Below are 8,683 nucleotides of genomic sequence, written 5' to 3'. Positions count from 1 at the left end.
GCGCCTGGGTGGCTCAGTTGGTTAAGCGACTGCCTTCGGCTCAGGTCATGATCCTGGAGTCCCTGGATCGAGTCCCGCATCGGGCTCCCTGCTCGGCAAGGAGCTTGCTTCTCTCTCTGACCCTCCCCCCTCTCATGTGCTCTCTCTCTCTCATTCTCTGTCTCAAATAAATAAATAAAATCTTTAAAAAAAAAAAAAATTCCTTCAATTAGAAATAACTGTGGGTGCCTGGGTGGCTCAGTCAGTTAAGCGACTGCCTTTGGCTCGGGTCATGATCCTGGAGTCCTAGGATCAAGTCCCGCATCGGGCTCCCTGCTCAGCAGGCAGTCTGCTTCTCCCTCTGACCCTCCCCCCTCTCATGCTCTCTTTCTCTCTCTCAAATAAATAAATAAAATTAAAAAAAAAAGAAATAACCGTGTTAATATTTGGTATTTTACAAACGTTTTTCTATGAAGTTACATCTAAATGCATATTTTGGGGCACCAGGGTGGCTCAGAAGGTTAAGCGTCTGCCTTGGGCTCAGGTCATGATCCTGGGGTCCTGGGATCAAGCCCTGTATCTGAACCCGGCTCCCTGCTCAGCGGGGAGTCTGCTTCTCCCTCTCCCTCTCTCCTCCCCTTGTGTGCTCTCTCTCTCTCCAGTGAATAAATAAAATCTTTTAAAAAAATGAATACATACATTTTATGTGTATAAATATTGTACTTTTTACACAAATGGGACCATACCATACACATATTTGGCCTGTAACCTTTTTTCCTAACATTATTTTGTGAACATTCTTCAATGTCAATAAACATGTCTCCCTGTTTTTCTTTCTTTTGCTTTAATAGATGGCTTGTTCCTTTCTTTAATTACAAAAGGAATGAGACCTACATATTAAATTATTGAACATATATAAAACCCAGTATATATTCATATTCACTAGAGCTACAAAGTATTATCACTTTTAGAAAATTCTTTAATTATAATTTACATTCACTTCTTCCCCTACTAATCTTATATTTATCAATATGCTAACTAAGCAGAACATAGTAACCTCACATGTGTTTTTGGAGTTACTCTAAGCACCAGATATGTTTGGATTTTTTGATAGTTAAGTGTTTATACTTCATAATGAACTCAATCAAAGAAGTTCACTATGAGCCCACTCTCCCCTTCTCTGTCATCAATTTATTTTAATTTTTAAAAATTTTTTAAAAAAGATTTTATTTATTCACCTGACAGAGACATAGCAAGAAAGGGAACACAAGTGGGGGAGAGGGAGAAGCAGGCTTCTTGCCGAGAAGGGAGCCCGGTGTGGGGTTCAATCCCAGGGCCTTGGTATCATGACCTGAGCCAAAAGCAGATGCTTAATGACTGAGCCACCCAGACACCCCTCTGTCAACAGTTATTTAAACTTCATAGTATTGTATAGAAATAACCTACTATATTTACCCAATCCTCTGCCTTGGGATTGCTTGAGTTTTTTTTTTTTTCTTCAGTTTTTATCTGTAACAATACTTCAATGAGAATATTCTTGTTCATACATATTTACACATTGTCTAATTGTTTCCTAGAATTGCAAGAGGGTCTATGCTTTTTATTTTAACTTTTTATTATGAAAAAGTTCAAACTCAACCCTTTTAAAAAATATATTTATTATTTGAGAGAGAGAGCATGCGTATGGTGGGGGTGGGCAGAGGGTTAGGGAGAGAGAGTCTGAAACAGACTCCACGCTGAGCATGGAGCCTGACGCAGGGCTCGATCTCATGACCCTGAGATCAGGACCTGAGCAGAAGCCAAGAGCCGGGTGCTTAACCAACTGCACCACCCAGGCGCCCCCAATCCTTTTAAAAAGTCAGGTTTATGAAGGTGTAACTTATATACAGTAAAATTCATCTTGTTAGTGTACAGTTCTATGTGTTTTGACAAATGCATACATTCACGTAACCACCATCATAATCAAGATACAGAACCCTGCCGCACCATAATTCCCTTGTGCCCTTTGTAGTCAGCTTCTCTTCCCACACTCATCCTTTAGTAACTACTGATCTGTTTTCTGACCCTATAATTTTGCCTTTCCCAGAATGTCTTATATATTAAATTATACAGTATGTAGACTTTTGAGTCTGGCTTCTTTCACTTAGCATTCATTCATGTTGTTGCATATCAGAAATTTGTTGCATTTTATTGCTGAGTTTTTCCACTCTATGGATGTACCACTGTTTATCCACTTACCAGCTGAAGAACATGTGGGTTGTTTCTAGTTTTTCGCAACCAAGAATCAAACCACTATAAACATTTGGGTAAGAGTTTTTGAATGAACCTACTTTTTTATTGTTCTTGAATGGGAGTAGTAGTGGGAGTGAACACCCTGTGCTGGGTTGTATGGTAAGTGTATGTTTAACTTTGTAAGAAACAGCCAAACTGTCTGTCATAGTGGTTGTACTGTTGTTCATTCCCACCAGCAATGTGTGAGAGCTCCAGTTGCTCCAGCCTTTGGCATTGTCAGGGTTATATATATACATGTACATTCACACACACATATATAGGTATATGTATATACATAAAGCAAAATAAAACAACAACAAAGTAGCCACCCTAATACATGTGTTGTGGTATTTCTTTTTAGTTTGGGGTGTGCACCTTTTTGGTTTTTTTTTTTGCTATATTTATTGTAATATTGCCCTCCATAAAGGTTATACTCCTCCAAACGTATATACATGAGTTGTCACTCTTTCCTTCTTTCTCTGGAGAGATGGACAAAGGACCCTACAATTGGTGTTCCAGGACTAGGCAAAAATTTAGTATTTTTCTCTCTCATGACCTTTTAGCTATTTCACAGAAATAAAATTCACCTGTATCATGGTTAAATTTTTGTACAACAAATACCATCTTCTCATGGATTTTCAGTATAAAGTGAGAGATATGTTCAATTGAGCAAATTTTGGTTTAAAGGTGAGTAAAGTCTACATTAGTGAGTGTAGCAAGCTCTTCAAAGACACATTGAAACAATGAAGAAGAAACAAAAAAAGGCACAAAAACAAAACAATAAAAAGACACATATTGAAAGTAAACCCGTTGAATGCAAGCTGGTGCAGCCACTCTGGAAAACAGTATGGGGGTTCCTCAAAAAGTTGAAAATAGAGCTACAGTATGACCCAGCAATCGCACTATTGGATATTTACCCCAAAGATACAAATGTAGTGATCTGAAGGGGTACGTGCACCCCAATGTTTATAGCAGCAATGTCCACAATAGCCAAACTATGGAAAGAGCCAACATGTCCATCAACAGATAAATGGATAGAAAATATGTGGTATATATATATACAATGGAATATTATGCAGCCATCAAAAGCCCGAAATCTTGCCATTTGCAATGACGTCGATGGAACAAGGTATTATGCTAAGCGAAATAATTCAATCAGAAAAGGACATGTATCGTATGATCTCACTGATATGAGGAATTCTTAATCTCAGGAAACAAGCTGAGGGTTGCTGGAGTGGTGGGGGGTGGGAGGGATGGGGTGGCTGGGTGATGGGCATTGGGGAGGGTACGTGCTATGGTGAGCGCGGTGGATTCCTTAAGACTGATGAATCACAGACCTGTACCTCTGAAACAAATAATACATTATATGTTAAAAAAAAAAAAAGAAACTAGTAGGAGGGGGAAAATGAAGAGGGGGAAATTGGAGGGCGAGATGAACCATGAGAGACTATGGACTCTGAGAAACAAATTGAGGGTTCTAGAGGGGAGGGGGTGGGGGGATGGGTTAGCCTGGTGATGGGTATTAAAGAGGGCAGGTACTGAATGGAGCACTGGGTGTTATATGCAAACAATGAATCATGGAACACTACATCAAAAACTAATGATGTAATGTATGGTAATTAACATAACATAATAAAATAAATTAAAAAAAAGAAAGTAAACCCACCATTTTGTAAGAAATAATATCACCAAAATAATTCATACTAATGCAAAATTCTGTTTGTTAAAGCAGCTGAAATAACCAAGCAGGAGAAAACCTGAATTAAATGGACCACATTGCACCAATCACCCAGCTTCTATCAAATTTCAATATATTTCAGTAGGATTGCATTAAACTCTTGGGTTACTAAGACTTTGTTTTTGGTATTTGTGGAAGCTGTTGACATGATTGAACTGAAGTTAAATGGAAACCCAAACACAGCCTTGGCAAAAATCCAGGCTGTATTAAGAAATAAACAGGGAAACATACTTATTCAAACACATGGCAGAAGAATATACCAAAATCCCATCAACAGGCATTGTGCATTGAATAAGCTCTCTATCTTGTAACAGTGAGTTTGGATTTGGCATGCTAAACTTCTCTATAACAAAATATATGTATATTCTTATCTTTTACTACAGAAAAAGAAAAGCAAATGTTGGCTTAAAGACAGCTAAAACACTCAATATATTTTCTTGTCTTTGTAGAAGATCCACAAGTCAGTTGTTAGCTACATATTATTATTATTGTTGTTGTTGTTATTTTTAAAGAGGGAAGGAGCGGGGAGGGGCAGTGGGAGAGGGAGAGAGAGAATCTTAAGCAGGCTCCATGCCCAGCTTAGAGCCCAGTGCAGGGCTCAATCTCACAACCATGAGTTCATGACCTGAGCTGAAATCAAGAGTCGAACACTTAACTGACTGAGCCACCCAGGTGCCACTACCTCATATTAATTTTTAAATTTAATTTTGATTTTTATCAAAGCAGTACAGGTACATAGTGTAAAAGGCCAAAGAGATTGTTAAAAGTCATAACACTCTATTCTCCCCATATCCAACTTGTACTTCCTCAATCACTGCAACTTTTTAATGGTTGCTTGCAGTCTAGAACTCCAAATTTTCTTTCTTTTTAGAAAAAAAGATTTTATTTTTATTTATTTGAGAGAGAGAGACAGCACAAATGGGGAGGAGAGGGAAAAGCAGGCTGGGAGCCTGATGTGGGGCTCCATCCCAGGATCCTGGGATCATGACCTGAGCAGAAGGCAGATGCTTTATTGACTGAGCCACCCAGGTGCCCCTAGAACTCCAAATTTTCAAAAACGTGTTTATACTGCTATTTCTTGATTTTTCAGTTTCAGATAATATCTTTAAAAACTTTTTTAAATATTTATTTTTCTTATTTTTTAAAAAAGATTTTTATTTTTTTATTTGAGAGAGAGAGAGAGCACAAGCAGGGGGAGTGGCAGGCAGAGGGAGAGGGAGAAGCAGGCTTCCCGCAGAGCAGGGAGCCCAATGCGGGGCTTGATCCCAGGACCCTGGGATCATGACCTGACTGAAGGCAGATGCTTAACTGTCAGAACCACCCAGGCATCCCCCCCTTTTTAAAGTAGGCTCCATGGCCATCGTGGAGCCCAATGCGGGGCCTGAACTCACACCCTGAGATCAAGACCTGAACTGAGATGAAGAGTCCGTGCTTAACCGACTGAGCCCCAGATATTATTACCTTTTAACTTCCAACTACAAAAGATAAGGATTTACCTCATCATGTGTTACTCCCCAACACATACTTCTATCCTATCCTCCTGATATAGTTATTATATTTTTTATTGAAGTATAATTAACATAATAGTGTTATGCTAGTTTCAGGTGTACAATACCATGATTCAATAATTCTGTACATTGCTCAGTGCTCATCAGGGTAAGTGTATTATTAATCCCCTTCACCTATTTCACCGATCGCTCCACCCATCTCCCCTCTGGAAACCATCACTTTGTTCTCTGTATTTAAAACTCTGTTTTTGGGGCGCCTGGGTGGCTCAGTCAGTTAAGCGTCTTCCTTCGGCTCAGGTCATGATCCCGGGGTTCTGGGATCGAGCCCCACCTCGAGCCCCATGTCAGGCTCCTTGCTCAGCAGGGAGGCTGCTTCTCCCTCTCCCTCTGCCGCTCCCCCTGCTTGTGCTCTCTCTTTCTGTCAAATAAATAAATAAAATCTTAAAAAAACCCCAAAAAACCCAAAACCTCTGGTTTTTTTGGCGGACTCTTTGCCTGTGCATAGTATGACCACTTCCCTTTCCGCCTCCATTGCCACCCTGACACCTGTGAAAAAGCTTGTGCTGAAGGGGGGCAAAAAAAGAAGCAAGCTCTGAAGTTTATCCTTGACCGCAGCCACCCTGTAGAAGATGGAATCACGGATGCAGCCCCTTTTGAGCGGTTTCCTCAAGAGAGATTCAAAGTGAATAGAAAAGCTGAGACTCTCGGTGGAGGGGTTGCAACCATTGAAAGGAGTAAGAGCAAGATTACTGTACCTTTTGAGGTGCCTTTTTCCAAAAGGCATTTGAAATATCTCACTGAAAAATATTTGAAGAATAATCTTCGTCACTGGTTGTGCACAGTTGCCAACAGCAGTTATGAATTGTTACTTCCAGATTTACCAGGATGAGAAAGAGGAGGAAGGTGAGGATTAAAGCTCATTTATCTGGAATATTTTATATAAGTTCTTGAATAAAACTTTGGAACCCCCCCAAAAGTCTGTTTTTTGGTCTCTTCTTCATTTGTTCATTTGTTTTGTTTCTTAAATTCCACATATGAGTGAAATCATATGGTATTTGTCCTTTTCTGTCTGACATTTCATTTAGCATTATACCCTCCAGGTCCATCCATGTTGTTGCATATGGCAAGATCTCATTCTTTTTTATGGATAAAGACTATTCCATTGTGTTATATACCACATATACCAAACTTCTTTATCCATAGATGAACACTTGGGTTGCTTTCATATCTTGGCTATTGTAAATAATGCTGCAATAAACATATGGGTGCATATATCTTTTTGAATTAGTGTTTCTGTTTTCATTGGGTAGATACCCAATAGTGGAATTACTGGATAATATGGTAATTTGATTTTTAATTTTTTGAAAAACTCCATACTCTTTTCCACAGTGGTTGCATCAATTTGCATTCCCACCAACGGTTCATGAGGATTACTTTTTCTCCACATCCTCCCCACACTTTTTATTTCTTGTCTTTTTGATTCTAGCCATTCTGACAGGTGTGAGATATCTCATTGTGGTTTTGATTTGCGTTTCCCTGGTGATTAATTATTGAATCATAATTTTTTTTAAGATTTTATTTATTTATTTGACAGAGAGAGACACAGCGAGAGGGGGAACACAAGCAAGGGGAGTGGGAGAGGGAGAAGCAGGCTTCCCGCGGAGCGGGGAGCCCGATGCGGGGCTTGATCCCAGGACCCTGGGATCAGGACCTGAGCCGAAGGCAGACGCTTAACGACTGAGCCACCCAGGTGCCCCTTGAATCATAATTTTAGCAGAATCAGCATTTAGAAAATCATCAATATTTACCCACAGCTAAGCCAAACAGTGTATATGTCTTTTCTTGTACAACTTTTAATTTCCCTTGAATTGATAATGACATCCCCCTGCCTCCTCCCTTTGCTTTTGTTTTATAGTTGCTTATTCATCTCTAAACTCACTGTTGAAAATATAACTCCTCTCTCATGTTCAAATGTATCAGGTAACTGGTCATAACATTTCTTTAAAGGAATATTCCTCGTGGAACTCTCTGTCCTTCAGTTCTGAAGTTAGACTGACTTCTCTTCTCTCAGGAAGTTTTAGTATATTTCTTTTACCCTAGATGTTCTATTATTTCATGATAATGTATCGTGGTGTAGGTCTTTTTTTTTTTTTCTCTCTTTTTTTTTAAATTTGCATTTATTCTGCAGAATTTACTCCCGGGCCATAAGTTTTTGTTTCTTCAGTTTCTTCTGGGATATCTTTTTCTTCTGTGCAAACTTCTCTTCTGATTTAGGAACAATCTGCTCTTTTTCAGTAAGGATCATCTCAATGTGGCAGGGAGAGCTCATGTATGGGTTAATCTGACCATGAGCCCTGTACATTCTACGCCTCATCTTGGGGGCTTTGTTCACCTGGATGTGCTCAATGACCAGAGAATCAACATCTAAACCCTTAAGTTCAGCATTTCTCTCTGCATTTTTAAGCATGTGCAGTAAAAATTCCGCACTCTTCTTGGGCCACCGACCCTGTGTCCAGCCCCACTGTTTGGCCTGGGCACACCTACCAACTCCACCACTGTAGCGACGGCATGGCACACATTGCTTCTGTAAAGTGACATCTTTCAGATACTTGGTGCCTTTTCGTATATGCAGACCCTTGATGGCCTGGGTAGTTTCACGTGTGTTCTTAAAGTGAACACGAAGATTTGAACCTCTTGATTTACATGATTTCGTAGGGTTTTCTGGGTCAAGCGAATAGCAAACCATTTTCAGAGGTCACCTCAGGCCGCTTAGGGGAAGAGCGGTCTTTTTTTTTTTTTTTTAAGGTTTTATTTTTTTTGACAGAGAGAAAGAGAGAGTACAAGCAGGGGGAGCGGCAGGCAGAGGGAGAAGCAGGCCTCCTGCGGAGCAGGGAGCCCGATGTGGGGCTTGATCCCAGGACCCTGGGATCATGACCTGAGCCGAAGGTAGACGCTTAACCGTCTGAGCCACCTAGGCGCCCCTCATGCTGTAGGTCTTTTTTATTTCTTGGAAGACCACTCAGTGGGCTCATTTGCCTAAAAGTTTATGCACTTCAGCTCTGGGATGTTTTCTCACATTTTTCTTTGATAATTTTGTTTTATATGTTCTCTTCTGAAACTCCTATTAATTGTATGTTGAACCTTCTGGACTGGTCTCTAATATTCCCAACTTTTTCCTTCTATTTTC

At 40.0% G+C, this 8,683-nt stretch overlaps 1 pseudogene; it reads left to right on the top strand.

Moving 5' to 3' along the window:
- Window positions 1-5,911: 5,911 nt before the first annotated feature.
- On the top strand, window positions 5,912-8,081 carry LOC145720884 (large ribosomal subunit protein eL22 pseudogene; annotated as a pseudogene).
- Window positions 8,082-8,683: the final 602 nt, after the last annotated feature.

This window comes from Leptonychotes weddellii, chromosome 4 (genome assembly GCF_054177405.1).
Source record: "Leptonychotes weddellii isolate Sample4059 chromosome 4, ASM5417740v2, whole genome shotgun sequence".
In the NCBI taxonomy this organism is placed as follows: Eukaryota; Metazoa; Chordata; class Mammalia; order Carnivora; family Phocidae; genus Leptonychotes; species Leptonychotes weddellii.
Note: the sequence above shows the minus strand (reverse complement) of the source record. Positions and strands in the feature narration are given on the sequence as shown.